The sequence below is a fragment of the Palaemon carinicauda genome, chromosome 3 (genome assembly GCF_036898095.1).
Source record: "Palaemon carinicauda isolate YSFRI2023 chromosome 3, ASM3689809v2, whole genome shotgun sequence".
NCBI lineage: Eukaryota > Metazoa > Arthropoda > Malacostraca > Decapoda > Palaemonidae > Palaemon > Palaemon carinicauda.
The window spans coordinates 184058334-184072416 of record NC_090727.1 but is presented as its reverse complement, the minus strand read 5'-3'; the positions used below and the strand labels follow the sequence as shown (position 1 = coordinate 184072416).

Here is a 14083-nt window from a genome sequence, read left to right as displayed (position 1 = left end):
TTATTGTTATTTTGGCGAGTGTTTATTTTCGGCAACGGGTTTCTGCACACACAAGCTCACTTAAACACAAATAATTTTAGGTATTATACAAAAATACATCTCTCTCTCTCTCTCTCTCTCTCTCTCTCTCTCTCTCTCTCTCTCTCTCTCTGTTTATATATATATATATATATATATATATGTATGTATATATATACAGTATATATATATATATATATATATATATATATATATATATATATATATATATATATATATATATATATATATATATATATATATATATATATATATATATATATAAAGAGAGAGAGAGAGAGAGAGAGAGAGAGAGAGAGAGAGAGAGAGAGAGAGAGAGAGAGAGAGAGATTCATTTATATACGGTATTTTTTCTGCGCCATGCAAATCTTTTAAAATTCTTTAAAGAATATATCAGCTTTGATAACGAAATGTGTAACTTTTGTTAGTTTATCAAGTAGAGCAAATTACTCGATTTCAGCAACTGACATTTGCTAATATTCTCTAAATCGGGGTTTTTTCCACCCTCCACCAGTGTTGATTGATTGATTGATTATGAGTTGACTGGCATCCTGATATCTAAGGTCATTGACGCCGATATTAATTGTTGTAAATAAATAAATGAATATTAATTTAGTTTAAAACAATACAAGCAAAACCATCCTTATAACAGTTAGATATCTTTCAGAGACCTGCTTCTGAAATAAATGTAAAAATACCACTATTATTGTGCAACACATCATGTCCGAGAATCTTGGCAAGGATGAACCAGGCATCCTCATCTTGAACCTCAAACAGATGAGTACTTCTTTCAGTACTATAAGTGGGGCATTCGATCAGCAAGGGTATCAAACAGTAGTCGCAATATGGTTGGTGTTGGCCATTTAGCAGAAACTCGTGTTGTTGATCACCGCAGGGACTTTGCCAATGTCTGTATGGAGAAATCGTCTAAGATGAACATAGGCGTAGGTGGCAATATTGCCCTCCCCTTTATACTGAGACATCTGAACTCAAAATGAGGGGCAACAGGACACCGTCTTGCTCAGGCCCGAAGATTAGATATGTTAAGAATTTCGAAGGTAGAAATTGAGAGAGAAATTTTGAAGCCTTGTTGACGATGGCAAGAATATGTTCTCCATCCAAGAGAACTCTCAGCCGTGAGAATACTGTAGTTTCATCACAGGTGCCAGACTAAAATAGGTTTAAAAGTAAGGAAAGATAAATTTCTTTGACTTTTGATTATTTTCTTTACTATTACATGTTTAGATAACGAGAATGTTGTATGTAGGTTATGCTAATATATTTCCTTCTTGTCACGAAAATATCTTACATGAAAATCTACAATATTTTAGTTCTTGCTCAGGAAAAACATAATAAGATATTTACAGAATACTGATCTTATGCTGTAATTTCATATTTCCTCTTCCACATATATGACACTGGGAATCATATGTATCATTAGTTTACACGAGCTTTTCAGAGTTTAGACAACATGGATATCATGCGTTAATAATAGTTTAACGCTGCTTGTCTAGACCAAACTGCACAGCACAAACTTGTGATCAGTTGCAACTCCTCTACATATTTGGTTTTTTCAAAATCCATTTCCTTCTTTTAATAATTCACCCCAACTTTCTACGCTTAACCTTACCAGTGTTTTCTAGATTCCCAAAACGTTTTGTACCGAAAATGCTACTCAGCTTCTATTTATTTTTTCTTTTACTCAACCACAAAAATTCTTTATATTTTCCTTTCATACATAGTTCAGCATTATTGTGTCGAATTGCACCACTTTGACTTACCTCAACAGTATCCCTTCCATCATTCTTATTCTCAACCCGAACTTTCTTGCACACACCTGCTTCACTTATATACCTCCCCCCTACCCCCAACAAACTCTGGATTCCCTACGGTCTGTACACGTGGCGCTTCCATCTCAGATTTCCCTCAGGCAAATTCACTTTTCCCATCTTTCTTGGAGTTATGGCATTTACAGGGTCTGCGGGAGGGAAAGGAGACAGAGGGCTGCTCTCTCTCGTATTTTACTGAAGATTTTCTTTTCTGTCGTGCATTTCACTCTTTTATATACTGCGTCAGGTTTCATTTTCAGTTTTTTATTAAACTAACAAAAGTGAGAAAATAAGATAATATAACAAACGGCTACAAATTAATTATGTAATGTTATCATTATTAATATTGATCAAATCAAAAGATTACGGCTTGAGATCAGTGTATCTTAAGTTTAGACAAATTTACCCTAACCAAAACATTGGATAATCATGAGGGTTTTGATTTCAAACTCAAACAGCTAGGGTCAATGGGTCTTTTTTTAGCTTAACTGTTAAATTTTTACGTAGGCTAATAGATTGCAAAGAGATAGTAATAGGCATTGTAGTTAGTATAGGAATGGGATATCTTATGTTCCTCAGGGTAGTGTTCTTGACCCATTACTTTTCATACTAGACTGTGTGCATATTATGTTGTTTCGCCTTGAAAACAAACTAGTTGCCTATGCAGATGATGCTGCTCTCTTTTCATCAATCCCCTGAATGTAGATCTGAGGTTTCTGAATCCCATATTAGAGATCTAGCTAAAATTAATTCATGGTGTGAATCATGGGACATGAAGTTGAATCCTAACAAAACTCGAAGTATGATTGTAAGTAGGTCAAGGACAGTGGCTCCTCAACATCCAGGTCTCCGCATTGATAATAATTTTGCAATTATATCAACTCATTTAAAATGCTAGGTGTGATTTTTGTTGAAATATTTTCTTTTGAGAAACACATTAGGTCTGATCGTTCTTCATTTGTACAAAAATGGGTTATTGAGAGAGTCTTTAAAGATTTTCGATGATCAATAATTTCTTCCGAAGAATTGTCTTAATTCTTTCATTCTACATTGTTTTGTGTATAGTTCTCCTATCTAGTCTTAAATAATTGATTCATTATAAGCTAACTTGTCTTCACAAGACAGGTTAGCAGAACAGTCAGAGGACATGACATCACTAACCAAAATGGTAGAATAATTGACTGCAGAAACATTGGCATGAACCAACCTATCATTACCAGACGTGTTTGTAGAACAGTCAATAGTTTAATATGTATCGTAAACCAGCTTATCGTCATGAGATAGGTCAGTAAAGCAATTACCAGTGAATACAGCATAACAAACCAACATGTCTTCGCAAGACAAGCCGGTAGAACAAACAACAGTGGAGACATCATTACAAATCAACACATCATTGTCAGATGTGCAGGTAGAGAGTTTTCTGATGAGTTTCAGGACTCCAAGAAAAGAGAGTAAATAAATTAGAACTGAGGACCTCCAAATCCTGATCAAGCTTTGGCATTTTAACTATCTTTGGTCAGACATCAATTTTCTCATCTACCAAGGCTTCCTTTGTAGTTTTAGTAGAAGGAACCGCTATCAGATGGTGGCCTTATCAGGATGTGCTTCCCGTCAACTGCTCCGATGCAATTAGGAAAGTTCTGCTTTTTGGAAAACCCCTCTGCTACACGCATCCACTCCTCCGCTGTTTAGGGTGTCTGTTAATATGAGAAGAATGTTAAGGTCTTTTAAGCATTCGCGATATATATAAACTATTACCCCCCCCCTCTCTCTCTCTCTCTCTCTCTCTCTCTCTCTCTCTCTCTCTCTCTCTCTCTCGTGTGTATGTGACAGGAAATTAGGAAAAATAATACACGTTGGCATACACTAATGGTATTTATCTATTTTCAGTTTTTCAATGATCCTATACTTCAACAAAATTAACATGGTACTGTAACCCATACAACACCAACGCCTGTCACACTTGTCCCAAGTACATCACAGGATAATGTACGACCTGCAACGCATGAGTCTTCACGCATTCAGACTCAAAGTACCCGAGGGAGAAAAAGGTCTCTACCCACTAATGAGAGGCATGCAGTGCTTCAGGAAGTGCTTCATCAACTGAAGGAACTATCTCGATCGGAGAAGTAGGATAGCGATGAACAAAGTGCTTTTGGTGATGTTGTTGCCAATGATTTGCGGAAGATGAATGAAGAAAATAGGATCCATGCACAGAAACTAATTTCTGAGGTACTTTATCTGGAAAAATTAGGGAAGCTCACGTTTTCAACCAAGGTTGTTGTTTAATTATGTATGACCATAATTATGTCTTTATTGAAATTGGCATTAACATGTTTACCCTAAAGCTGTGAAAGTAACAGTTATAGTATGTGTTTGTCCCAGGTTTAGAAACTATTCATGAAGAACTTTACATATATGTAAAGATATAGTTTTACCCGACTGGTTGCACTTCAAGGTGGGTAATGTACGAATAGCCAAACACCAAGCACGTAGCTATTTTTTACATACACATAACAAGATGTATATTGTATGTAATTAATCTTGCGTCTATGCTCAACTGTAGGGATGTACTTCACATTATGCAAGTCATTTTCATTACCTTCATAATATTATATGCACCGTCACAATCAAGCATTACTTACTTTTAAATATGGATCCTTAAGCACATCATAGATGGCTTTGCACGTATCAGGAATGATTGCAGACAGACTCGGTTTTGAAATTCTTGTACTGTATTGAAGGGCACTGAAGGAGCACCCGGTGGAAAGATACATCAACGTTGCTTCCAGACGTGCTGCAGGTGAAATGCTCTCCCTCATACAGGTGTCTTGCTTGGTTATAAAAGGTTTAACCTTTTCCAGTAAATCGTAGAAAGTGTTTGGGTCCATGCGCATATAGTTTGTGATGTCCGATTCATAGCCAGTTCTCAATTCTTGGAAAATGGTTGCATGGCTTCCCCTTTCATTTCGTTTGTGCAACCAGTCCTTGCACCATACCCTTCTTGGCATCTCCTCCTCCTCCTCACAGAGTACAGCAATGATCATAATACATAGTGCAATTTTTTTGGCCTTGTTTTTTTCCTGTGTATCATGGTAGTGATGCACTGCACCAGTCGTCCAAGGCCACACACTGAATTAAATGCCTGAGTTACCAATGGACATCACCTTCAAACATTGTCCACCGGTCTATGACCTGTGAGCAGATTCGAAACGGTGGTAAACACCCTCATCTGGTACCACTGCTTGTTGCCAGATCCGCTTCCATTGTTTCACTGCTTATGATGTCATCCTGCTTCTCCTGTGATATGGTAACGACTTTGTCCGTCGAACATAGTTCGATCGTGTAAACGCACCTTTTGGTTCCACATGTCCCTCAACCATCTGGCAACTCGTTTGTGCGAGCTTACGCCGAGTTTACGCCGAGTTTACGCGCGTATTTACGCCGAATTTCCACGGAAATAAGTTACGCACGATGCAGCAATTCACGTCGCTTGATTATTTAAGACAATAAATCATTTCACGCGTCATTGCAATTGATCATCAGAGGGTTAATATACAAACATTATTTTTTTTTCAATTTAAAACAAAATAACAATTCAGATTCCAGGACAGGCTCTAAATTCTCTTACGGTCAGCTATATCATAACGCAGATTAAATAAAATTCACTTCAATGTTTTATTCCTAATTTCAATCAATCTGGAATAGAAAATAACAAAACAGTAACACCAAAATAATAGCCTGCAAGCGTATAACAGTTACTATATCTAAGATCAATGAAAATGTTTAGAATATTTTACAGATTCGTAAAAAACTCACAGATTACGTAATGATAGTATTAATGATAATGCATACAAATCCATAAAGTGATACAGGCCCGTAATGTAAAGTCTCAAGGATTTTAGACTTAGATGACGTCAGGAGAACAACAAATTCAGCGTCAAATTTTGAAAGAGGTTCCAGAACGAAGTTCATGTTTAAGAGATGATAATAGGGAACAAAGTTCCTGATGATATTCGATCTTCAAAGATTTCCGAATTTTTCTTTTAAAATCAGCAATGTTGTAAAAATGGAAGTAAATATAAAGCGTCACAACAGGTTTCAAAAGATGTTTTAGCAATAGTTGAAGCAAATCTCTTCGTAAATGCCCTAGCAATTTTTTTTTGGATACCTGACAGAAACGTTTTCTATAAAATGTAATTATATACAGGGTGAACTATATTATGAATCAAGTATAGCTGGCGGCGTTGGTAATTTTCGTGAACTACCAGTAACTCTTGTCCTAGATTACAGTGATACCTTTGATTTACACACACATACACACAGACACACACACACACACACACATATATATATATATATATATATATATATATATATATATATATATATATATATATATATATATATATATATATATATTCAAATAAGCCATACATTTTAATACATTGATATCGGGATTCTCTTATCAACCTCGGGATCAAAGCCCCAGGCGGAACGACTCAAAGACAATAGCTTCTGACCGGCCGGAAATTGAACCCTGGTCCATGAAACTTGTAATGACAGTGACAAAGCACTTAGCCACGAAGAAAGATAAAAGTCAATGACAATTCTTCTCTACTTATACCTCTCAAATTCAGGTTTTTTTTGGTTTCTTTTTTTTTTGTACTAAGAATTAAAATCAACCCATGTTCACTATCGTAGCGAATTGGTATGTTTGTACTAGTTATTCGATTAATTATATGCAGTGGACTAGTAATGGCCCATTATATATATATATATATATATATATATATATATATATATATATATATATATATATATATATATATATATATATATATATATATATATATATATATATATATATATATATATGATAAATTTTGCACATTTAGACGTGTTTTTCATATTTAAATAAGCCATGTATTTTAATACATTATTGTCTGGATTCTCTTATCGACCTAGGGATCAGAGTCCCAGGCTGAATCACTCAAAGATAATAGTGTCTGACCGGCCGGGAATCGAACCCTGGTCTGAAAAAACTTGTAACAGCAGTGGCATGGTATTTAGCCACGACGTAAAATAAAAGTCAATGACAATTCTTCTGTACATATACCTGTCGAATTCAGGTTTTTTTGTACTTAGGATTGAAATCAGCCCATCTTCACCATCCTAGCTAATAGGTATGTTTGTACTTGTTATTCGATTAATTACATGCAGTGGACTAGTAATGGCCCATTATATATATATATATATATATATATATATATATATATATATATATATATATATATATATATATATATATATATATATATATATATATATATATATATATATATATATACACACTGTTAGCAATGGCGTTCATTTCGCCACCTTTTTCAAATAACAAAAGACCCCGCCAGCAAGCCTGAGTCAAAATGCCACGAGTTTTGGGACCCTACCCAGAGTCTCACCCCCCTCCAACCATCCTATACCAGTCTACTCCTCCTGAGATCTCAATTTCAGCTACCTTCTACGAGTCACGTGACACCGAGGTCCCTGGAGAAGGAGGGAAGCGAGCTGTGAAGGATGTGGGGACACGTGATCAAGCCTGACCAATAGGACAGCGGTCAGGCCAATCCCCCTTACCCTCCCCCAATTGGGGGGTCAAGTGGGGTTGATCTACCCAGGGAAAACTGGAGAGCTTCTTCTTATCTCAACCTCCATGAGGATAACATCTCCTCTTCTTCACTCAACCTCCTTGAGGGAAACAACATTGCTCTTCACCCTCAAGACATCAGGGAGGCAGGACCTCTGTTTACATATCCTTCCAAAAGGGAAGGAACCAGAGTTTTGACTAAAGGTAAGGTGTCTGATTTTGAGATTCTCAATATCCTTACCCAACCTCCCATCCTTTCCTTATCACACCCCATTTTTCCTTATCCTCTAAAGAAAATCCTACCCACTGAACCTTGTATCCTATCCCCCATACCCAGACCACGTGTGCTGTTTAGTCCAAGTTTCAATTAATTCACCCTGTGACAGTGTTGATTCCCATGTGTAACGTTTAAATCCCTAAGCTTGGCATTTTCATTTAATTTGCTTAAAATTTTTAACCACACGACTTCATCGTGTCCCAAGCCGGTAGAAGTAAGTGTGCTGTTAATAATTCAATTTATTTCCCCTTCCAGGGAACGTTGATTACTGTGCTGGGGTTTCATCCATGGCCCACCAAACTCCACCCGAAGCTCCTCGTGGCGTAAATTATAGTAGTTACCTGTTGTGCTTCCCTTTCTTTTATTAATTTTTATTTAAATATTATTGTAAATACATATATTTGTCAGTATTCCTTGTATCATTGCTGACTGGCGACCTACCATTGTTATTTGTTTTGTTATGGCCCTTGAGTCCCTTAAGCAAGGCCGGACTCGAACCAGTGGCCCGTAACATATTGGCGACCTTGCCAGGATTCGCTAAGACAATAATTTCAAATTAATTTTATTAAAAGTCAAATTCCCCCCTTTCCTGTCTTTAGCGACTTGACGAACCTCAATTTAATTTCAAGTAAATTATATAATCACTGGAGTTGGAACCGTGGAAGAAAACAGCAAAAGCATTCTATTCTCATTGTTAAAGTTTTGTGTTTATTAGTGAGTGTGCGCACCGCGAACCCTTTTGTTTTGAAAACCGCGTGGTAGATTTTAGTCCTATTGTTTAGCACTTTAGCAGGATAGCCAACCGCGTAAGAAGAATTTGTGTTCTGTTTTTTTTTTCTGATTGTTTATAATCAAAGTGGTTTAAATTTTCCATTTGTTAAAACATTGTGCATTAGGTGAATGGCTTATTGTGTTATTGTGTGTTTAAAAAAGAAAATAAGTGAAGTGAAACTTACGATATTTTAGGACAAAGAGCGTGGCAGGCTGAGCACGTGTTCATTTCAAAACATGGCCAACCTGATATAACTCAGCCCATCGCCGTGTTTCCAGACGAAGCCAAGGTTTAATATTGTCTGCAATTATTATCTTTGTCAATTGTTTACCAATTCTATGCAGACCTGAGATTTTAGTCGAATTATTGTACATTGGTAAGTGATTCATGCACATCAATCATTTAATCTTGTCCATGGAATATTTTATCATTTATCTTTAGTGCTAGGATACCAGCTAGTCTCATATCGGAACTTTTGGCTTACGATTCACGTAAACGTTTTACGGCAGTGAGGCATAATTCTGTAGAGTAACGGTAAGACCACGTGGCGTTCCTTATTTCGATTTTTTTCTTTGATAGTAAGGGTTCTTAATTTCATTTTATTACTTTCATGGGATATTATTTTCATTTACATTATTGATAGGGATAAATTTTTCCTTCATATATATTGTGCAGTGAGTGATTGTTTAATTTCGTGTTAAAACTAAGTGAATTGAAATTTACGAGATTTTAGGAAGAAACCGTGGTAGACTAAAACACGTGTTAATTTCCTGTGTTGGTAACCGTAAGCACACGTGGCATTCTTTATTTCAATTTTTCCTTTTCACAGTAAGGGTATGCAATTTCATTTTGTTACTTACGTGGGGTATTATTCTTATGTATATTTTTGAAAGGGGATAATTTTCGTTAGACTGTGTAATATGGTTAACCTAAAGATAAAGGACTTATGATGTCACATTTAATTTAGTTTTTTTCAGTCAGGGTATAGGATCATTAAGATAAAATATTTGGGAGCGTAATTTATCAAATTCATTTTTCTTCTAAAGGGAAAGTATGTAAAGGGGCTGATGTTTAACGAAGCATTAAGCAATCTCAGTGACATTGTCTGTTTTATTTTAATTTGTTATACTTTAAGTATAAATACAAACTTGCTTTAAAGTCACAGAGTTGCAAGTGGTGGTGTTGCAAGAACGCACCCACACATTTTTACAAATCCATTTTTTTCCTTAAGACTAGCATAGGAGGGTCACACATCGTGGAGATTCCATTTTTTTTTCCTTAAGTCTAGCATAGGAGGGTCACACATCGTGGAGATTCCATTTTTTTTCCTTGAGACTAGCATAGGAGGGTCACACATCATGGAGATTCCATTTCTTTCTTTAAGTCTAGCATAGGAGGGTCACACATCGTGGAGATTCCTTTTTTTTTCCTTAAGACTAGCATAGGAGGGTCACACATCGTGGAGATTCCAATTTTTTCCTTAAGACTAGCATAGGAGGGTCACACATCATGGAGATTCCATTTTTTTACCTTAAGACTAGCATAGGAGGGTCACACATCGTGGAGATTCCATTTTTTTTCCTTAAGACTAGCATAGGAGGGTCACACATCGTGGAGATTCCATTTTTTTTCCTTAAGACTAGCATAAGAGGGTCACACATCGTGGAGATTCCATTTTTTTTCCTTAAGTCTAGCATAGGAGGGTCACACATCGTGGAGATTCCATTTTTTTTCCTTAAGACTAGCATAGGAGGGTCACACATCATGGAGATTCCATTTCTTTCTTTAAGTCTAGCATAGGAGGGTCACACATCGTGGAGATTCCATTTTTTTCCTTAAGACTAGCATAGGAGGGTCACACATCGTGGAGATTCCAATTTTTTCCTTAAGACTAGTATAGGAGGGTCACACATCGTGGAGATTCCATTTTTTTCCTTAAGACTAGTATAGGAGGGTCACACATCATGGAGATTCCATTTTTTTCCTTAAGTCTAGCATAGGAGGGTCACACATCGTGGAGATTCCATTTTTTTCCTTATGACTGGCATAGGAGGGTCACACATCGTGGAGATTCCATTTTTTTCCCCTTAAGTCTCGCATAGGAGGGTCACACATCGTGGAGATTCCATTTTTTCTTTTCCTTAAGACTAGCACAGGGGGTCATTCATTGTTGTGATTCCATTTATTTATGACTAGCATAGAGATTCACCCATTGTTGTGATTCCATTTTTTCAAAAGACTAGCATAGAGGTTCACCCATTGTTGTGATTCCGTTTTTTTTAAAGACTAGCATAGAGATTCACCCATTGTTGTGATTCCATTTTTATATGACTAGCATAGAGATTCACCCATTGTTGTGATTCCGTTTTTTTATGACTAGCATAGAGATTCACCCATTGTTGTGATTCCATTTTTATATGACTACCATAGAGATTCACCCATTGTTGTGATTCCGTTTTTTTCAAAGAGTAGCATAGAGATTCACCCATTGTTGTGATTCCATTTTTATATGACTAGCATAGAGATTCACCCATTGTTGTGATTCCATTTTTATATGACTAGCATAGAGATTCACCCATTGTTGTGATTCCGTTTTTTTTAAAGACTAGCATAGAGATTCACCCATTGTTGTGATTCCATTTTTATATGACTAGCATAGAGATTCACCCATTGTTGTGATTCCATTTTTTTTCAAAAGACTAGCATAGATGTTCACCCATTGTTGTGATTCCAATTGTTTAAAGACTAGCATAGAGATTCACTCATTGTTGTGATTCCGTTTTTTTATGACTAGCATAGAGATTCACCTATTGTTGTGATTCCATTTTTTTCCTTTTTGTACTAGCATAGAGATTCACCCATTGTGGTGATTCCATTTCTTTTATGACTAGTATAAAGGTTCACCCATAATTGTGATCTCATTTTTTCCCTGACTACCCCAGAGGGTCACCTACTGTATAGTTGTGATTCCGTTTTTATTGTGTAGTACAGTTGTCATATATATCGTTACTTGTTTGGACGAATTACAACCGAACAGCCTAAGCTCACCCATTGTCGTGGCCCTGGTTTTCAAGTTAGGCTCTTGTTCAATTACTTGCAAGGCTTGCTATTTGGTGATAATTCTTTCTCGAATCTCGAAAGGCATTTTTCTCAGCCATTGTGCATTTTGCCCAGCTCCATCTTCATCCTTCCTTCCACAAGACTCTTGCATAAGGCTAGAGCGTCTTTCCCCTCCGTGTAATTTCTGGCACGGTCAACATCGTACCTTGTGCTGTTGAGTTTTTCTTGTCGCTGTCTCCTCAAAAACTTAGCAAAATGACTGCTGCTGAAATCAGTGCATTTGTGGACTTGGCAGAAAGACAAGGCTATGAGGGAGAAGCATTGCGAAGGTATGTGCGGGAGCTCATGAATGAAGACAAAGCCCGGAGAAGAACAGAGCAAGAAAGGATGCGGTATGAAAGAGAGAGAGCGCATGAATTAAGAATGCAGGAGATGGACGCCCGATTGGCACAACTCAATCACTTGCCACCTCAACCCAATGTTGCCAAAGTCCAGCAGGACAATCGCAGGAGGACCCACTTCATTGAAGGGTTTACCGAGGAACTCCCTACAGTGGAACTGAAGGTGACCACGTCCCAGCTCAGCAAGAAGTGTGGACTGGGGGCAGGGAGTGATCTTGCACATGAGGGCTACAACTCATGCTTGGGTCAAAAGCCCGTGAAGGGTGTACAGCGAGTGCCCCTCAGGTGCATGAAGGCTGCCAAGCCGGAGCCTAAAACTGTTAGGATGCAACCTGCATGGGAAGACGACTGGCTCGGTGACATTGACCTTGGTGAGGTAGCTTGGCTAAGTGAGGAGGCCCAAGAGTCTTCCTCCTCCAGCAGTGAGTCTGAGCTTCGTACGCCAGAAGTTAATTCTGGTGAAGGTGTGCCACTTTCCACCACAGGGGATAGGGCTACTCCAAGCGTCATGCCAGAGACCTCAGAGGAGGGCCAGGGTCCCTTTTCCCACTGTGAGTCTGAGCCGAGTACCCGCAAATTCAATCCAGGTGAAACTGTGCCACTGAACATCCCTGGAAATAGGGCTATCTCAATCACCAGGCCAGAGGTCTTAGAGCAGGCAAGAGGCGAACCACCCATCAGCGCCGAGACCCCAAGGAGCCAGACAAAGCTCATCAGGTTCCCACTGCTGGATGATACATTGGTAAACAACAGGGCACCCGCCAACTCGAACGAGGTGGAAATGAATGACCCCTCTAAGGCTGAGTTCCTGCTAAAGGATGAGGTGCCCCTTAAGATCACCCGAGGTTCTCACGATCCTGCTGAGGCCCTGCGCCAGCATATAGTTGTCCCCCATAATTCCCGCTTGTCGGTGCTACGAATGGCCCATGAGGGACTGGGAGGGCACTCTGGGGTGAAGCGCACAACAAAACTGCTGCAGCCCCATTTCTTCCGGCCGGGCTTGCAAAAGGGTGTTAAGGCTTCCGCACCCTTTTGCCATCCGTGCCAAGTCATAGGTAACTCTAAGAAAACCGTTCCGAGGGCCTCGCTCCAACTTATCCCATCCATAAGTGTTACAGAGATGACACAATTCTTTTATTGGTATGGCTTCCTAGCCACATTTCAGAAGGACGAAGGTTCCCACTTCATGGCAGAGGAGTCACGACCTCTGACCATACTCATAATTCATTTTTGGCTTCACCAGGTGCAAGCAGGAATTCCCAACTGTGGAGTTTAAATGGCAGCATAAATTTCTTCCAGACATGGGAAAAACTCCAAACTCAAGAGAAAGAACTCTCAGGCATGGGCTCATCTCTTGAGCACCTTGGTTCCTATCGCGCTGACCATGTTTTCCCACAGACATTCCTAACGGACCATAACCATCTAAACTACTTGACTGAGCTACGTAATGGGAATAAAGGGCTCATGAGGTGCGGCATAGACCTCCAGAACTACAACTGGAAGGTCAAGCGCCTAAAGAACTCGTATGAGAGAGATGTGTTCTCCCGGCATTAGTGCCCAATGCACAGTGCCATGTCCATAGCGTAGCCATAGTCAGTAGGTAAATTTAGTTTGTATGAAAAAATATTTATTGGCCTTGGTGTCTCCCCAGGTAGATAAACTTGAGGAGCCATCTTGGCATCATTATTTGTATTTAATTCATTTTCATGTATTTATTTTATCCTTTTTTTTGCATATATGCCAATTTTCTTTAATTTTATGCCTACCACTGCACTGGGTCACTTAACTTTAACCATCTTTTACATTTTAATTTTCAATTTTGCATTTTTTAATTTTTTCAGTTGCTGCCTCACAGCCAGCATACTTATTTCTATGTGGCACTTAAAGTTAATTTACTGTCAAAATAACGTAAAGTGATGACCCTAGTTGCAGCTTAGATATTTATCCATTATCGTGGTGAGACTCACTGAGGGAGGAATCATTAAGGCTAGTGGCTTCAGACCTTGCTTGCAGAATTCTTGTCCTGTTTTAGGACAAAATCTCTGCTAAAATGGGGGG

At 38.3% G+C, this 14083-nt stretch overlaps 1 pseudogene; it reads right to left on the bottom strand.

The window, feature by feature from the left end:
* Positions 1-3400: 3400 nt before the first annotated feature.
* The window catches only part of LOC137635784 (uncharacterized), a 40885-nt pseudogene continuing 30202 nt past the window's right edge, over positions 3401-14083 (bottom strand).